This window comes from Furipterus horrens, unplaced genomic scaffold, assembly GCF_987537825.1.
Source record: "Furipterus horrens unplaced genomic scaffold, mFurHor1.1.pri manual_scaffold_5, whole genome shotgun sequence".
NCBI classification, from domain to species: Eukaryota; Metazoa; Chordata; class Mammalia; order Chiroptera; family Furipteridae; genus Furipterus; species Furipterus horrens.
The window spans coordinates 165999528-166018687 of record NW_028327175.1 but is presented as its reverse complement, the minus strand read 5'-3'; the positions used below and the strand labels follow the sequence as shown (position 1 = coordinate 166018687).

Here is a 19160-nt window from a genome sequence, read left to right as displayed (position 1 = left end):
GAATGTGAACAGGAAAAGAATTCTAAAATAAAGTAATATGAGCAAAAATAAATCACAACTGTGGTATAATGAAGACAGAGCTGTACTAAAGAGTACATAGTTGAAGTAGGAAGAAATCAGTTTGGTTAGAAAGAGAAAATTGGAATTAGGTATCTCTGGATATAACACTTGGTATATAAAAATTTGTTTTCAAATGTGTCTGTTTCCTCTTTTTATTTTTAAATAATTTGTTTGTTTGTTTTATTTTTAGAGAGAGGGGAAAGGAGAAAGAGAGGGAGAGAAACATCACTGTGTGGTTGCCTCTCACTTGCACCCCCAACTGGGGACCTGATGTGCAACCTAGTCATGTGTCCTGACTGGGAATCGAACCAGAGACACTTGGCTCACAGGCCAATGCTCAATCCACTGAGCCACAGCAGCCAGAGCTCTGTTTCCTCTTAATGCTATCATTCAAAAGATTGAAACTTCTCTGCATCTGTAATACTTTGCTAAGGTATCTGACATACAGTACATATCTAACAAATATCAGCTGGATAAATGAATGGATAATAGATAAATGTATAAGAGTAAATTATAATTAAAATACATTCATCCAAGCATGTTTTTTAATATAAAAAATATAGAAAGTTTAATGCAAATGGCATGTTACCCTCAACCATATACCCAAAGAACAGAGAAACTATTCACTCCATAAGAGTTACTGAACACATACCATGGGTATATCACAGTGAAGAGGACAGACAAGGACTTAACTCTCTTGGAGTCTGCAATTTAATGGAGGTAGAGGTGAGATGGGAAGAAAGAAAATAAGAAAGAAAGGAGGAAAGAAGAGAGAAGGGAGAAGGGAGAGGGAGGGAGAGGAAAAAATGGAAAGAGGAAGGAAGGGAGGGAGGGAGAGAGGAAAATTAATTCAGGTAACAACAGGTGTTACAAAGAAAGTGGCACACTGAAAACTGATGAACTGATGATAAGGGACTGATCAATGTGTGGGTTCAGTCCTTTTGAAACAAGAGGTCTGAGAAGACCTCTTTGAGGAGTTAAAACTAGAGCTGAAATATCAATGAGGACTGGAAGGTTTAGAGGAGAGCTTCAACTAAGGGGCAAAGCATTGCCAGACAAGTTACTAAAGAAACAGAAGACATCCCAGCACCTACCAGGTACTCACTGTAGGAAATGCTCATTCTCATCAGACTGTATATTTGTCACTGAACCTGCAGGCATGGTTGCAAATTTGGATCAGACCTCAAGGTTCCAGAACCATTTCCTGATTTATTTGTAGGCAATTGAGTCTGTACCTTGAGGATTCTACCTGTTTTTTTCAACATGGTTAATGCAGTGACTCTCACACATAGGATAATCACTGCAACCAGTAATTGTCCTTGTTCTATGGTGAACTGTAATAGGAAAAACAGTTCCAACACATGCAATGCCTCCACAGCAGTATTTCTCTGATTTCTCTTCACCCCACAGCCCAGGGAAGAGTATGCAGAGCCTTATGGTACAAGCACATGATTCATAAAGATGGCTGTTCCTTTCAGGCCCTGACTCGGCCTACAAAAGAGCAGAAGCAGAAACTTCCCTTCCAGATGTGCAATAAGGGGAGAAAGTCCCTCAGTTCTCTAGGGACAAAACAGTGCTTTGAATTTCAAAGGCAATGCCCTAGAGGCCCCACCAGACTCACTCCACAAAAATGTTTGATGAATTACCATGGCAGGCATCAACCTTGCAGATTAATGACCAAAAGGGTTTAGTTTATATCTCAGTGGAAGAGGATAAATTTTCTCTTGGCTTTGAGAATCTGAGGGATTGAGAAACCCAGCTAACCACAGCACCTCTCCCTTCATTCACAATGCTTCACCATGGATCATTTACTTTCTATATTCCCTTTCAGCGGGTTTTCATAAATTTAAGCAAAACAGACAGCATGTCTGTGTTCTGCTTCTTTTGCAATATGATGACTACCAAGTGATTAGAAATTGTCTTTGGGTTGGTGTAGTTGGTGGAAAATCATTGAGGTTTGTTGTGAAATTCTCAACTCATAACTCAACTAGACACCGAGTGGCTATTTTCCCAGCTTCAGACCAGGCTGTTAAAAAGTCCTGGCATCAAAATAAAACTGTATGTCAAGGCCAAACCCCCATACTTCTGTGTATGTGTGTGTGTGTGTCTACACATCTGTATTTTACATAGTCTAGGCTCTGTACCCAGAAGTGGTCAGGCACAAGCTAAAACCTGAGCTCAGAAGGTAGGGTTATGATTATTTTTTCTGCCCTCTCCTATTTCTCTATCTGAACAAGACCTCATGCTTTCATATCTTGTTAAACATTATAGGCAATGCTTCCAATAAGAAGAGATAATATTATTTGCTTACTCTCACATTATATTTTGCATAAAGAATCATTTATCTGAACCAATCATTCATCTTTCTGGAACAATTACAATTGCCTAGACTTGTTCTGGGTATTTCATGGGGCTACAAGAAAAAAACAAGGCATGATCTCCATATCACCCATCCACCTGAGAAGAGAGTATATGAAACTTCATAGTGGCTGAGTAGAAAGCCATGTGGGATATAAATGCATAGCTAGAAAGTGGTCTAGAGTCAGGGGTGGTTTTGAAGTAGAGAGGATTTTCATGAGGCCTTGAAGTATAGGTAGGAGTAAGACAGGATCCAGAGAGCTAGAGGAGAGAGATTTTGTTCTAAGCACGGTGACAGAGATGCGAGGTTGGGGAAGCAGAGTATGTTTTTCCAAACAAGAAGAACTAGGTCATAAGGAAAAAACATAGCATGAGGGCATGGAACACCAGGAGCAAACGTTGATCAGAAAATTCACAAGGGTTATTGAGAGAGGGGGAGTGAGATGCACAAAGATGAAAATAAAAGTTTTATTGTCCAACTACCTGGAATAGATTTTAAAAGAAGTTTCAAGTAGGTAATGCACATTGCGTAAGTGATGCATATGAACAATTATCAACTCTACTTTGGTTTCACAGTAGAAAATTGAAAACTTGAAATTCATCCCTTTGTCAATTAGCATAAATCAGCCCCCAAAAATGTGGATAACCAAACTCAAATAAATGACATTTTAAAATGACATAAAAAGATTCCTAAATGACATTCAAATGATTTGAGAGTTATTGGCTCCACTCTTACATGAAATCAGTAAGGACAACACAAAGCCAATGTGGGGGATTACTTGTACCAGGGAAGAATCCATTAATGATGATCATTTTGTTTTCTTGCCTTAAAACAAGACAGGCTCATGAAAAGAACATTGGTGGCAAGTATCGTGACGAGCTTTTTGGAAAGCAAACCCAGGGTGCATCCGTACCAGACCCCACCTCCAAAATTAATATGTAATATATAATTATATATGTAGTTATTTTGACATAAAATATAAAAATGGGTTTCTATTTGAAATCATATATTGCTCTATATTATTCACCTTTTGGTTACATAAATCCTATTATTTAAACAAAGGTAGGATTAGTTAAGAGTTGCAGTTAATAGTGATTAGTAGTAGGACTAAACAAAAAGATTATGTGTAAGAAAAATATGACAATATTTTTATAATGTTTCTGTCCTCTTATACTGGAATTTTTAAACTCTTTTAAGCTCTTTATTGTATATTTAAATGTTGTAGGTTATGTTATTATATACTATTAAAATACATTAAGATAAGACTTTTTAAAGGGAGAAGGAAAATACAATAAAAAACAGATACCACCTGTATTTAAAACAACAACGATGACATATTTCTTTCTCCCCCATGATATAATAGCATATCTTTACTCCTTCTATTTCCTTTTCCAATAATACTTCCCTGAACTTCCTGCAGCCTTTAGGACACCCTTGACTTCCTTTCCATAGTGGTAAAACAGAATATACTCAAATGTAAAATTTGGTTTGACTATGGCCGTGCTCTTATCAAGTCCACATTACACTGTTCTGGTGTCAGTCCAATGTGGTGACATCAAGCTGAACACCCTGTCAACAAAAGCATTTCAGCATGGAACACCGTGGCTCTGACTTACTAGCAAGAGCAGGATTTTTGACTTGTAGGAATTCATTTCCAGCTCTCCAGAAACGTTCCTCCACTTTGAATCTATGTGCTCGTTTTGAGAGACCAGCATCCTGTCAATCAGGTCCATTGCATCTATAAATTCATACAGAGGCTGTCCAGGTCCAGATGTCCATCATTTTAAAAAGACTATGAAGCAGACTAGATGCCATGATCAGTTAGACTTTTTCTAAGAGAAATGGTTTTAAAGCACAGAGGTAATTCAAACTTGTAAATTCAAAACTTTCTCAACTTTTAAAATCAAAGATGGATTCCAAGAAATTTACTATTTTAGTAAAGGATTGAGAAAGACCTGTTTGACTTGGCTGTCCTCCAGTGACATACTTTTCCTCTTTGCATGAGTTTTTGTCATATCCTACACATAACATCAGACAACTCAGGTATAATTCTTTTCCAGGCTCCTTATGGTTTCTTTATAGAACATAAAGGTTTTGAAGAAACGGTATATAAATTTCTGTTTTACTATATTCCTTTTCTCAATTCTCATCTGCAATGTATTCCAAATTAGACAAAGACATTCTTCTTGTTCCTACATTGAAAATATGATTTAGAGCAGGTCAATATTTTGACATCATTTCTATGGCTGGCAATAATGATAGGCATTTTGCAGGCACCGTATCTATAAATGCTATCTCCTTTCATTTATATAAAGTAAAAATTATCAAGTGTTTCTGCCTATTTTGAAGAGACTAAAAGTGACCAAGAACTTTAATTATAAAAGTTTCAAAATCACATGTAAGCAAACCACATCCCTTTTTAGTAGTGTTGTAGACAAGGTGTATTTAGCAGGTGAGATTATTTCATTTTATTTGGTAAGAAACTTAAATACCAAATGGACGCTGCCAATATTTACATTGCACTGTCTGTCAATATGAGCAAAATGTAGCTTGTATTTAGACAAGATATCAAAAATCTTATGTTTTTTGTAGTTTCATTAAAATATTCACAGAAATTAAGAAAATCTTTTGAAACTCAATTTTTCAAGTTCAAATACTGAGGAACCAGATGGAAGATAGAACATTATCTTGTTTCTGTGATTCAAAAAGTCATCTAATACATTATGGAAAGGATGGTTGTTGGTCAGATCTGACAAAATTAGCTCTACTTTGTGTGGGGCAACACAGTGTCCCCTTTTGTTCACCCATAGGACATTTTAGCTGCAACCTATGAATCAGGAAATATAACTTTAATCAGTATTGTAGAGCAATGAAGAGAACAATATGATAATTAATGCTACTTGTTTGTGTGCTATGCCCAAGGTGATTCCACAGGCATCATTTTCAACTAAACATTGCTGTCTTCTTGGGGAAGGAAAAAACTTTTGACTGATGTAGAAGCATTTGTATGTCTCATCTGACAATTGTGAGATTCAAACTCCCTATATGCTCTTACATATTGTGCAAGGTGTTCTGCCTTAATTATTTATCTCTCCAATCCAGTTGCATGAGTCCTTTCAACTGTTATTAAAATAATTGCCATTGAACCTTCTTTTTATGGAATGTTTAGGTCATGATGGTGTTGATATTCTAATCATCCTCATTTTCATTATCTGAATTTTTTAAAGTATGGTCACAATATTCAAAATGTAAAAATTGATCTAGCATTATCTTGATAAAAAATACAATAGCTAATCCACAAAGTTCAACACAGATGGATAGTTAACACTCACAATTACAACGTACTGAGTTGTGCACTTAAGTTGCATCAATTGGAGTGAAACAATAATAAATGATTCATTAGTGTGAACTTTGAGTCATGGAAAAGAGTGACAGACACTACAGTATTTGACACTATAAACAGCATTGCTTTGAGAAGGTATATTTTGGGTTGCCATGTGGGTTTTATACATTTCTCCCAACCTTTGGCATCCATCACCAAAGGACAAGACATTTAGTATATCAGGGATGGAAAATGCTGGAATGCAGGACTTTCAGTGCTAAAACCAGGACCATCAGAGGCAAACTGGGACAGTTCATACTAGAGGACTTCGATGTTATCCAGCATAAACACTTGCAAAGTTTGAAACAGAAAAGAACCATGAAGCCAATCATCTTATCAAGACACAATGAAATAATAGATGGAATAGGGTATCTATTCAGAAATGCATCTGGGAAGTGATGATCCACATTTGAAAATGAGTAGTATACAGAAAATAATGTCTCTCTGAGAACCAACCAACTAAGCCTATCCAACAGTGGGAACATTAAAGATAACTCAAGCCCAATATAACTAATGGCTATGACTTTTAAAAATGTAAAAGAAACAAAATCTGGTCCAGGTGAGAATAAGTCACTAAGTCTTTACCTTTATATATCATCAAAACTAAGCTCTGAAAGTCTAAACCAATTACTAGGACACTCCAAACCCCTATTCTAATAATTTGTACTATCTTATTGTATTATTTCTTTCTACATATTATAAGTAGGGCAAGAAGTCTATTAGTGACACTGTCTTCTCCTCCAAAATGGCCAGTGCTGACTAGCTCTTTCCAAAATACATATTCACCTGAAATTGAACCCATTTCTTTTAGTAAGGAATTACACTTTTTATTTAAAGGAACATTGGAGGAATGTGTGAACATTCTTAGTTAAAATCAGTGGACGCATCACTGGGAGAATTCTTGCTCCTTCATGAAAAAAGGCTCTAAGTTGTATCAAGAGCAGGACTTCTCAAAGTGCAAACAAAGAGACACTATGTTAATAAGTTTTGTGGCTAAATATGTTTGAGGAGCACCAGAGCTAAAATGTGTCGAACAGGATTCTTTATTATGCATCCCACATAGCGCCTAACAGGGTTATGTGCAACGAGCACCTTAAGAACAGGAAATCTTGTGTTTGTTACCCAAATATATTTGATAATAAACTTTTAAAATCTTGGAACACTTCTCTGAAGCAGTACTCCACAAAATAAAGTTGGGGATACAGTAACACAAATCTAACAAAATGTTAAAATCAGATTTTTTCTTTAGGTTCAGCTAAAGCTGGGGACAACAGGAACCAACTAGGCCCGCATTCGAAGATGAGGGGCTGGACCACCCACACAGGACCTCTGATGGAGGGATCAAAGAACTAAATCTGCAACCGTTAGCTGACCACATCTCTCTATATTATTTTTTAAAAGGGGGGTAGGTGGTATAAGAGGAGTTTGGAATTGGGAAGTGGGCATTTCTTTAAGTAGGTTTGCCTGCCAAAACTTGACCCCCATGGAGAAGAATTAGGAGTACTTCCCTCATTTCAAGCAAGTAAGAGGGAGTTCACTGGCCCACTTGAATAGCTCGGCACATGTCTCCTGAACTTTCAGAGTCAGAGTGAACTGATTTCGACTTACGTCTAAAAAATCTAACAAGGGAAAGAAAGGCTGTGGCTAAATCTGTTTGCTAGGTGGCTCAATAAAAGAGGCCTGATTCAGTATGGTAACTACAACCCACTGTCAGTAAACCAAATATCCATACATGTTTCTACAGAGGAGATCAGGGCTAAGTGCAAGACAAAGCACTCAGCAGAGAGAAGGCCCTAGATGTCTGGGATTTGAAGGAGAAATCACACTGAACAGCCTCAGAAGATGGATTTTTTGTCATCAAAGAGAACTGCAAGTGAGAGGACCCCAGCTGTTCATGAAAAAGCCTGCAGGGGAAGGGCCAAACATCTGCCACTGGAAGAGCAACCCAGAGCCAGATGGGCATTAGCCCAGCAAGTATGATCTTGCTTTGGTTTCTCCTCCCTCTCCCCACCCAACTCACCTGGTGCATGGCAAGGGGGTGAGGAAGAGAGAGTAAAGGAAGAGGATGCTACTCAGCCCACAGAACATGAATTACCTGTGGATGAATTTCATATGTTTTATTCTTACCTTAGACTTTTCTTCTGTACTTTTATCGTTGACACTATTACAGATGTCCCCATTTACTGCCTCCCTGACTTTGCCTGCCTCCACCCAGCCCCTATCCCCCTTCCCTCTGGCCATCACCACACTGTCGTCTGTGTCTATGGGTCATGCATATATGCTCTTAGGCTAATCCCTTCATCTTCTTTCATCCAATCCCACTTCTGACAGTTGCCTGTCTGTTTCATGTATCCATGTCTCTGTCTCTATTTTGTTCATCAGTTTATTTTGTTCATTAAATTCCACATATAAGTGAGGTCATAAGTTTGTATACTTATAATTGAACCAAGACAGTTTTGAGTCTCAGTCAAAAGAGGGCTTATTATCTTCTAAGAGTGAGCAGCAAGCTCTGGGCACCAACTGGGGTTTCATTAAGATGCAGAGGAAGATTTACAGGGGCAGCTGTGATAAAATTAATAAAGTAGTGTGTAACACTAAAGCAGCATTTTGTTAATAGCACCATGGCTTCCTATAAAGCACTCAAGGAGAATCCTGTCATTTTACAACCCAGAGGCCCACTGCAATGGGAAGAAAGACCACCACCACCTTGCATCTTCATGGCACTTCCACACTCAGCATCGTAGCTGACATTTACAACCCTTCAAGGTTGCTGGTAGGGATGACTGTTCCCATTTTATAGAGAAACAACTGAGAATCAAATCTGTGACTTGATGTACTTGAAATCCAGATGCCCATGCACTGGCTCTTCCAGGTTTTAGAACTCTCCTCATCCAAACTCCTCATTCAGTGCTTTTGCAAACACACATTCTATTTTTCTTTAAAGAACAGGATGGGAGGTCACTTATAAACACTAGAATCCATTTCTCTTACATGATTGAAAATGACTTCTCAGTGAATAAAACTGAAATAATTACAGTGTTAGATATTTTAGATAGCAACATCAGCTTTGAAATAAACTCAAGAGAAGCATAAAACAGTCTGACCCTAGGCAGAGTAGATTAAAGCCTTTTTCCAAACCTGGGCTCATTGCTCTTTACAGCTGGATGGATTTTGTTTTTCTCCCCTTAAATAATTTTAGTGGGGAGGTTCTCTTCAATTACACTAAAACAAAATCTTGTGTACTAGCAATTTTCTGGCATAAAGCGCAAGGCCTATTATCACTTTTATTTTTTCTGGCACAAAATCTAAAAGAAAAGCCTTGAGGTGTAAATGATCTGCAGTCTATTTAACATCATGGTTATTTATTTTTACGAGACCTCATTATTGTTCTTTATCCTAAATTATACGTATATTCTTGGCTTTATTTCCCACTCTTCTGAAAGTGCCAAAATACTTTTTTTCCCTGTTTCTAAACAATCGCCAATACTTCATCAATCAAACATTCAACAAGCCATAGATGATGTGCTAGACCAAGGCAGGGATCTGTGGGACCCAGTATTTAAGCCAGAGCTATGAGCCCAGTTCCCTCCCAGAAGTACCACATGTCTATCAGAATTATGAGAGAAAATTCCCGGGATGCAACATTTCACAATTCAGTCCTCTGGCTCCATTTTAGACTAGCATTTAAATGTCCAGGTTTCCATATTTTTACATTATTACTTAACTTGTTGTGCCATCACTATAAAGTGGGTCATGCTTTTGCAAAGTCTTACTTAATATCCCGTTTTCCTCTTTCCAGTGTACTTCTCCTAATCTTAGTCATCCCACTTTTGCCTTTGCCCCAGTAAGGACCAACCTCTTAATGTTGCTGGGTCCTTCAACATGAAAAAAAGTCCCCTGGAAACTTGTATAAACAAACTTTGCTAAGTCGTTGTAATTTGGGGCCAGAATTTCCCCAACTTTATTGAGAGAGCAGCTTAAAGTAATAACAACCACCCCTAGAACAGCAATAATAAACCCTTATATCTAAAAATTATAGTTTTTAGACCACTCTAATTTATGTCAAGCAAAACGGTAAAGTGGTAAATAGATGTTAGGTATTGTTAAATTGCCCTTTTCTCTGTCAAAAATCCCACTTAAATTTTAAAATTTGGTTAGAAATCAACCAATGAAATTGTCCCCCACCTCATAAAGCAGAGCTAATTAATCCCTTCTTTGCACCCCTCCCCCCATCTTTGTTTATACAACTACAATAACTATCTTAAGCCACTGAAGTTATTTCCACAATGAGCTATCTACAACCCTATAAAAAAGGAGGTCATGTTACCATCATCCCATTTTTAAGACAAAGAAAACTGAGTCTCAAAAAGGTGATGTGCTTCCCAAAGTCATAGAGCTAGTTAAGCAAGTCGGAACTTGAATCCAGATACACCACATTCTAATGTCTATGTGCTGATATCACACTGTCTGTCTTTGGAAACTCTTTTCACAGAATGTTCATTATAAGCTCAAAGTAACATAGCTGTGGTCATTTTGTTAACCTAATAAATAAAAGACTTAGTTTTTAAGAAGCAAAATTCTACATACTTGCATGAAGAAAAGTTATTTATGACAAAAAAAAAACACTAATTATAAAGGGAGAAGGAGGGAAGAAGGAAAAAGAAAAAATGAAGGAAGGAAAAAAAGAAGGAAGGAAGAGAGGGAGGGAAAGCAAAAGCAAAAGCATACCATGTTATTAAGTCATGTCATCAAACTGAGTTTCAACCCGCCTTTACAATTTTATGTATCATCACTACCCCTCATATTCTATGCTCCAGCTAAACTGTTCTAGTTGTGGCTATATATATATAGTATATTGAACTTGTATCCTGCAACCTAAATTCACTTATTACTTCTTATTACTTTAAGTAGTTTTCTGTAGATTCCATTGCATTTTCTATATAGATGATCTTTTTTTAAAAATTATTTATTTATTTTATTTTTAGAGAGAGGGGAAAGGAGAAAGAGAGGGAGAGAAACATCACTGTGTGGTTGCCTCTCACTCGTGCCCCCAACTGGGGACCTGACGTGCAACCTAGTCATGTGCCCTGACTGGGAATCGAACCAGCGACACTTGGTTCACAGGCTGACGCTCAATCCATTGAGCCACAGCAGCCAGGTGTTAGATTGATCATTTAATCTGAGAATAAAGAGAGTTTTTCTACTTCCTTTCCAATCTAAATGACCTACCTTTCTCTCTCTCTCTCTCTCTCCCCGCCCCCCCCCCCCTCTTTCTTTCTTTCTTGTTCTTGCCTTACTTGCACTGGCTAAAATCTTCAGTATAGTACTGAGTAAAAGTAGCAAGCATATATTTATACATTATTTTTAACAAAAACAAAAAGGTTAATTTTTAGGCATTGAGTAAATAGAACTTGAGTATGTTAAAGGTAAGAATCAGTCTCCACCCTGAGGATGTCTCTACTGGTAAGACAGAAAACTAGATAGGGCTGGAAAGATAAGGCCAGGCCAGGTAACAGCAACAGCAGCAGGAGCCTGAATACTTAAAGAGAATTAATATGGGCCAGGCACCACTGAAAGTTCCTGATATGTATTAACCCATTTGATTCTTCCACCTTATCCCCTTTTAAAGGTCAAGAGTAAGAGACACAGGAAGATAAGTAATGTGTGCCTCCATAGCTAGTGTTCTTAAGTGCCAGACAAAATTGCCTTCAGTTACCATGACTTCATTAACAGGTATTGAGTGTCCACTCTTTGCTAATTACTATTTCACTTTCAATTAATTTAATTATCACAACAATCTTGTTTTATAAATGAAGGGACTGAGGTTCAGAGAGTTTAAGGGACCTGTTCAAGATCATCCCACCAGCACAAGAGTCAAACCGAAGTGCTCTGACTCCAAACTCAATACACTTTCTATCACCCCCGATTCCTCTTCAAATAGCTAGTACTGATGTAGTACTTTGAAGTCTTCAAAAATCATGATCGCCTTTATGCCTTAAGTGCCACGTAAAGGAATTGCAATTTTATTCACTAGGCAAAGGAGAATCTCTGTCAGTTTCTAAGAGGAAGGAAAATGTGAAAGGGGAAGGAGGCGTTGGGGGAAGACTAGGGCAGCATAGTGCTAGATAGATTTGCTGGGGCAAGTGCAGGCAGAGGGGTTAGGAGGCTTTGCATCTCTTAGGAGGCTTGAACTTCACCTCTGAACGGGTGAGTCCTTCCCTTCAAACTCATTTGCCAGCCAGGAAAAGTTCTGCCTTAAGCAATATTCCTGGAGGGAACTCTCAGAAGAACAGAGATAATAAAAGTATTTCTTATGTCACTTCTTTCCCTGCATTTAACTTTTGGGAATATTTTTGTTAACTGAGAAGAGCACACCAAGGAACCATTATCACCGATACAAGGAGAAAATTGATGGTAGATTTCCTCAGCCATGTCCTGTCAGTGTCAACAATTTAACTAAACATATAATAGTCATAACTTCATCAGTGTTAAATTTTCTAGGTTTCTGGCACATAGCTCTTCATCTCCCTCATTAAGTTTATAGAGTGCTCTTTGGTACATTTGCTCAGTGTGAGGATTTCAGTTTCGGCTGGCACATATTGGAGTCCAATAGGGAAGTGATTTTTCTGTCTTAACTAGTTTGCAGAATAAGAGAGCACATGGAATGGACCAATGCCCAAAGCCAGGCACATGGCAAGTAATAGTGGGTGGGTTTGACCCCCTCCATCAAAATCCTGCCCTGTTCACCATGGGTGGGTCCAACACAGATAAAACAACCAAGGCCAAAATATGAATAGTATTATGTTTTCATTGCCTTCCTTACTCCACAACTGGCACCACTATTCCATATTTAGGGGTGTCCCTCATTCAGAACCAAAGTCTGGAGGTCCTCATTCTTACACCCCCACCAGGAGGGTTGCTCCAAACAAACTCCTCAAATGCAAATCTATCCCAATCTGCCTTTCCTTTATCCTAATTTTGACATGTTAGTATTCTGTGCTCAACTATGTCAGATGAAAACAGTTATTAAAAAATCATTCAGATAATTATTTTAGTGATACTATGCTTGATATGACTTCTCTCCCAGGGGTACCTGCATTTTAAAAAGGAGTACTGAGAGTCAGGAATGCCTTAACCTGTAGAATAAGTTTAACTCTATAGGATACTGTGGAGCTTCAAGCTGGAAGCTTTTTCAGGATCCTTTGAAAATGTCCTGTGAGAAACAGCTAATCCCATCAATATATTTAGCCTCAGTTTCCTTTTGTCATAAAGGGTTATCATATTGACCTCACAGGACTACTATAATATAAGAATATAACGCTGACCTCACAGGATTATTATGGAGATTAAGCAAGTAGGTTAATAACAGTTATAAACCCTCAGAAAGCTATAAAGTGAGAAGTTTCTAATGATTGCTATGCCTTATTGTTTGTATAGGTAATGCACTGGATCTACCTCCATGGGGTCTGAAGGGAAGGGAAGCCACGTGGATGGTGTATCTATCTGTCAGTCACACAGGATTATGACTTCTACTTACACTCTTTGCTGGGTCTGACTACAGATAAATTATCCTGTCTCTAGTTTCACAGCTACCCACAAAAATACAGCCCATGTGTCCTGGACGGGCTTCAGAGAAATCACCTTTAACACTGGCATCAATTGTCCTCTGGTACCCGCTCACATGGTTGCCATCATCACACTGTGAACCATGGCAGTGTGTGGACCAACTTAAGGACAACAAGATATGCTTGGTCCTGAGATAAATGACTGAATCCATGAAGAACGATAAAATTTTCTACTGTTTTACTTTGAATGAGCACTCAGTTCCCAACCAGAACACCATGGCACATCTTTATATTTTATCCAAAATAGATCTTCACAGACCTGCAAATGCTGCTATCCTCTAACCAATACATTAAGCATAGTCTATACCTTCTTTCACTACTTTTCATTCCTAGGATCCTTAGACTATTAGAAGTCTACTTGATTATCTCTGAAATTAGTGAGTTTTAAGTATTGGGGACAGTAAGTTATGAAAAAATGAGGGTCTCATAGTTCCTGATCAAAGTGTCCAAGAAGGATATTACTGAAGGATCTCCTGGGATATTCACTTTATTTTACAGAGCAGGGAACTGAGGCTGAGCTTAGAGCCACATGCTGGAATGAATGTGAGGCTGATCTGAAATGTGGCCTTGGGTACTGCGCATCCATTCCCTTCCCTCTTGTGCTTGTCATCATGGCTGATGCAACCTGGAAGTGCCCTTGCTTATAACTACCCCATCTTATTGTTCCCTAGGAGTTAATGAATGTCTCATATTCCCACTCACATTTTAACCTTCCTCCTCCCTTACTGTGGGCCTTCTCATATTTCCTCCTCAAGTTTCAGGTCAGTGATGTGAACTAATAGGCCTTTATTCAACACTTTTGCAATGACCAGTGGCCACTCAAGTATCTGTCACAAGCACTGCTGTGGTCTGTTAGCCAACATGCCAATGTCCTCTGTCATTAAACACATCCACAATAACACTGGGAAAATGGGGGAGTGAAGGATAGTTCCCACAACTATTCAGCTCTGTGGGCTCTCTGCAGCACGTTCTGTGCCCTACAGTCATGTGAGCTGGAGTGCATCAGCTGAGAGGGGGGAGAAGAGACCTCACCATGGGAAAGGGAGGAATGCTGCCCCTTGCCAGCCATCTCCGAGGTGGTGAGGCCAATGACAGGGTGCAGAGCACAGAACTCTGGTTGGATTCCAAATATGTGGGCCTGAACCCAAGCAACCAAGTTATTCAAATCAAAGAAAATCTAATCAGCAAATATTTTCAATGCCTACTATGTGTATTCAGACAGCTGTGATCAAAATGGGTGTCATTTAAGGCCTACTCAACCCCCTGAACACCACTACTCTTTGTTCCAGATGCCTGATATTATATTAATGGAATATTTGTGTTTTGAACCGAGCATCAATTGGCATATGTTGATGTGCAGACAAAACCAAAAGTTATAAACTATTTCCTTGGCACTTTAATGGTACTCTTGTCAAGCTCCCTAGATGGAGGCTATAAACAGTTTACCCCAAGCCTCCAAACTTTTCTAAGGCTGCCTCCCCTCTTGCTGTCTCCTGCTCTATCAGAATGAAGGGAAGCTAGGCAGGCCATGCTTCCTCCCATAGCTGCAGGGAGATATTCAGGTACGAACAACACCAGAGGCAGCATGCTTCTGAAATCAGGGTTTGGTTGCCTCCAGGCTCACAAGCAGTCAAGGCCAAGAGGGAACCCTATGCATAAATTGGCATCTGTGGTGCTCCAGAACAAAGAATATAATATCCCTTTGTTTCTGGACATCCTAAAGTTAAAAGGATGTCTTGCCTGGCAACTATGATTCTGCATTCTTTTATATATCATGTTATTTCTGAAATTATTAAAGCAGGTGAATGAGTGTTCAGTTACCTCATTTCTGGCACTTCTCCTGTGAGAACTTCCAGGCCCTTTCCTAATATTACCACCAAGTATTGCAGTCATAAAATGAATAAAGTCAAGGGATTTGCTTTTAGCTTGCTTTAGGCCATTTACAGTTCTCATTCTTCAGTAAGAACAAACTGCCACTAAGTTGAGGGCGGGAGGACCTCTCCATATGTGATGGCAGTCTCTGATTTTTCAAGGTCCCCTAGCTGTTGTCAGACAGGCTTTGTACACACTCCAGTTAGCATGCTCATGTTTGCATTTCTTGTTCTCTAAGCTCCTCAAAGTCAACAGAGGCCTCATACCTGCATGGCACTGAGCACAAGGATCTGCACAGTAATCATGATATGGAGTTTATAGACAAGGAAAGAAGGAACCACTAAGGCCAGGCTTGCTTGTAGCTTTCCTAAAGGGAAAGTAGAGGCAAGAAAATCTGGAATTGTGGGTCTCCACACCCCCGGCTTTGTAGCTCCCTCTTCAAGAATGTAAAATCTTGGGTTATTTGCCTTTTATACTTAACCCTGCCCACTGGAGAGGGAGGTTTCTGTAGCTAGTCTGCTCCATGAGCCACTGGGTTTCCTCATTGTCCATGCTCAGATGCTCAAGAGAAAGCACATTAAGTGTGCTTTTCTCAGGCACTTCTACTCTGAATCTCTGCTTCCTTTCGTAGGTATGTAAATAGGTCTGGACAACCTAGAAGAAAGCTTAAAACTTGCATTATCTGGGTACACTGTTCTATAGAGTGCTTTGGGTGAATTAGAAAAAGGCACTCTGCTAGGTAGATCCAACTACAGACGTGTAGCTTGGTGTGTGGTGTGGAGTCTTGGTCAGACTTTTATCCTACTGGTTTGCCCCTTGGCTTATGGAAATATGTGGTACTTTCTTACCGTTAAACCCAGAACCTGGATCATGTTATGAATGGTCTGTCTCCTCTTTTCTGAGGCCCACTCTGATGCCCCTAGCTCTACAAAAGCCCTTCAACTCTTTTCAAGAAGCTTCTAAGACAGCTTCATTAAAACCAAACTTCAACTCAAAAGCTCAAGCCCCTTTTATACTCTCAACCCCAACTCCGGCCAAGTAATGATCTCAAGGAGGAAAAAATGGTTGGAAGAAGGATGGATGGTATCCACACCTCCTTGTCTTTTCAATGTCCTGCCAATTTTTTGTTTGTATTCTCAACCTTATTATACTTTGATTTTATTAATTCTCCACTAATTGAATTTCCTTGTTGCCAGCCTTCCCCATCTGCCCCAGAATGGAAGGACAAAAAGCCACTGCCTCTACCCTCCCAATGCTAACTCCTCCATGGAATTTTGTGACCCAGAGATGACCCTGACCTACATGCTGGAATTTCTTAACTGTAGAAGAACTATTTTGGCAAAAAAAAATTTTGAAGTTGTCATTTTCATTTAAAAAACAAGATGATAAAACACACACACACAAACCATTATTTGTAAAATGCCTACAGATGATGAAGAGGAATGCATATCAATATATACACATGCATACAGATGAGTGATGCAGCCCATGTGTATCTCTACCCTTGGAGGCCAAGACAAACCTTTTAGATGAAGGGAGTGATGGAACAGTAAGGAAAATGACAGGAATCAAGAGTGATTTCAAATTTCTTCTAGCTTTTCCTTCCACCAGTCCTTCCAGATTTTTAAAAACAAAAGTTTTCTCAGAATTCCATTTAAATTTGATACCTAAATTAGCTTCAAAAAATAGTCACATGGGTGGTAGAAATGCCAGGGTTACTAAGCAGGGGTCTCATTGTGGTATGAGAATGGTTGCTAGCAAGAAAGGGAGATTTTTGAGTCCTCCTCTGGTATTGCTTAGCTAAATAAATTCTGACACCTCTGTGCCTCAAAGTTTGATATCTTAGATTCTTGCCATGGTCTGCTAGTGTTCTGTGGTTATATTATTCAAAAATCATGTAGATATTTGAAATAATGACTACCATGTCCATGATGACCATCACTGCCACCATTATCATACTGACTTCTTTTGAGAACAATTTGCAATTACCCAGTTACACCTGTACCTTAAGAAGCGAACAAATAGTGGATTTCCTTGTTTTGAAAAGAGGAATATAGATAGAATTTTAGTCACTTGAGCAATATATTCACGTGGTGCTAATTTCAAACTTGACACAAGTGCCAAAAAGCCCAGTGCAAGACTGTCACAAAACCTTATGATGGAAGACCCTTTTAATCGGGTTTCCAAAGCAGCTGTCAAGGTGAATAATGAAAATTCCAAGAAAAATTTGATCTTCAGAAGGTCTGGGCTCTGCTTATGGTCCTAAGTTTGGTCTAGGTCCAAACTTTTCAAGTGCTGTTCCAAATACTCCCTAACCCAATAATTTGGGATTACATAAAAAACCTAACTCAGTGTTCCTTCCTTTCACAACTAGCATGCCTGCAACTCTTTGTATTGTCTAACTTATGAGGTTGGATATGTCATTTCTTCACTACACAAAAAATTAGACTCAGTTTCTCAATCCAAAAAATATCTTGGATGAGCAGGCTTCTTTTTTTTACATACAGAATGCTTCGAGTATTTGCATGTCACTCTTGCACAGGAGCCATGGTAATCTTCTCTGGATCATTCCAATTTTAGTATATGTGGTGCTGAAGCATACATGAGGCATTTTTTTTTTTTGAGAGATAGAATTATAAGTGGTAAAAATCACAGGTTTTGCAGTCACACAGACCAGAAATAACTTTAAGTACCTATGTTAAGAGAAGGTAACATTGAGAACTACCCACATGTGGATTATTCATCTTTTACCTCATCAGATACAGTTGTTGGCACATAGCATGTACTCAATAAATATTTAATGAACTGAATTAATCTATTCTCATATTGAACAAATTTACTTTCATTCAGAAGGGGCTCCATAATCTCTTGGGAACCTGATACTGTGCTCCTTGCAGTTTCTTTAAGGGACAGTTCTGGGTTTGGGATATTGGTGTCTTCGTCCCCACCTCGTTCATAAGCTTTCTCCGACAGCTCCAGTCTATTCAACTCCCAATTTTATGACTCCCTGCTGTGCTTATTCCAGGTTCCACTCACTTTGGCACATACATGATACCTTCTCTTGCCATGTAAAATGTGTTTCATAAACACATCATCCTTCCTATGATTCTATAAGTTCCTCAAGGGCAAAGGCCATGTTTGATATTTATTTTGTGCACACAACACAGTGAAGAGCACGTAGTGATCTCTGAACAAGTACCCGTTAAATTGATTTGAATTTTAAAGAGAGTACTCCATTGCCAGTGATGATTTTGTTTCAGAGAATTATCAAGAGGCAGGATTGGCTGCATTCACCACTTATTTCACCCAAATTAAGCCCATAGGCCTCTATACCTGAAGTGCTAGTTAGGAAGCAGAGGATCAGGAAGCAGCTGCTTACTTTCAACAAAAATGAGATTGTATTTCAGCAACAGACTGTAGGATTTCACATATTAGTCACTAGCAACTCTTGGCCAAACCCTTTGGTGTTATCAGGAATAAAGAGTAACCCAGAGATACGTCAAATATCAATTTCCAATTACTTTCCTGTGACACATTTCTGCCACTTGGGAAAACTCCCAAGGGATCTGTTGCTCTTTATCAGCTCAGATCAAGTTTAACTTTCAGTTAAACAGGTAACACTCAGCAGGCAGCACCCAGTTCAGCCTTAATATTATAGTGTCCTCCTCTGACACTCGGATTCTCTTGTCAAGTCTTCAATATTGGCTTACACTGTCACTGGAGACCTGACCTGAGTGTGGAAGGCCTCCTGATATTATACACTGAACCACATGTGTGGGGGTGGAATGGGGATAACACTGACATCTGTGAAGAGCCGTTGTCACTACGGTTTCCCAACTCTTAATTTGCTTTGAGATGTCCA

General features: G+C 38.9%; 1 protein-coding gene and 1 non-coding gene across 2 annotated transcripts in view; both read right to left on the bottom strand.

Moving 5' to 3' along the window:
• LRMDA (leucine rich melanocyte differentiation associated) overlaps nucleotides 1-19160 on the bottom strand; it is a 1129276-nt gene that overhangs the window by 220196 nt on the left and 889920 nt on the right. The window lies entirely within an intron of this gene.
• On the bottom strand, nucleotides 17796-17900 carry LOC150010326 (U6 spliceosomal RNA). The gene has a single exon (XR_016511493.1). It is a non-coding gene; the product is annotated as a U6 spliceosomal RNA (small nuclear RNA).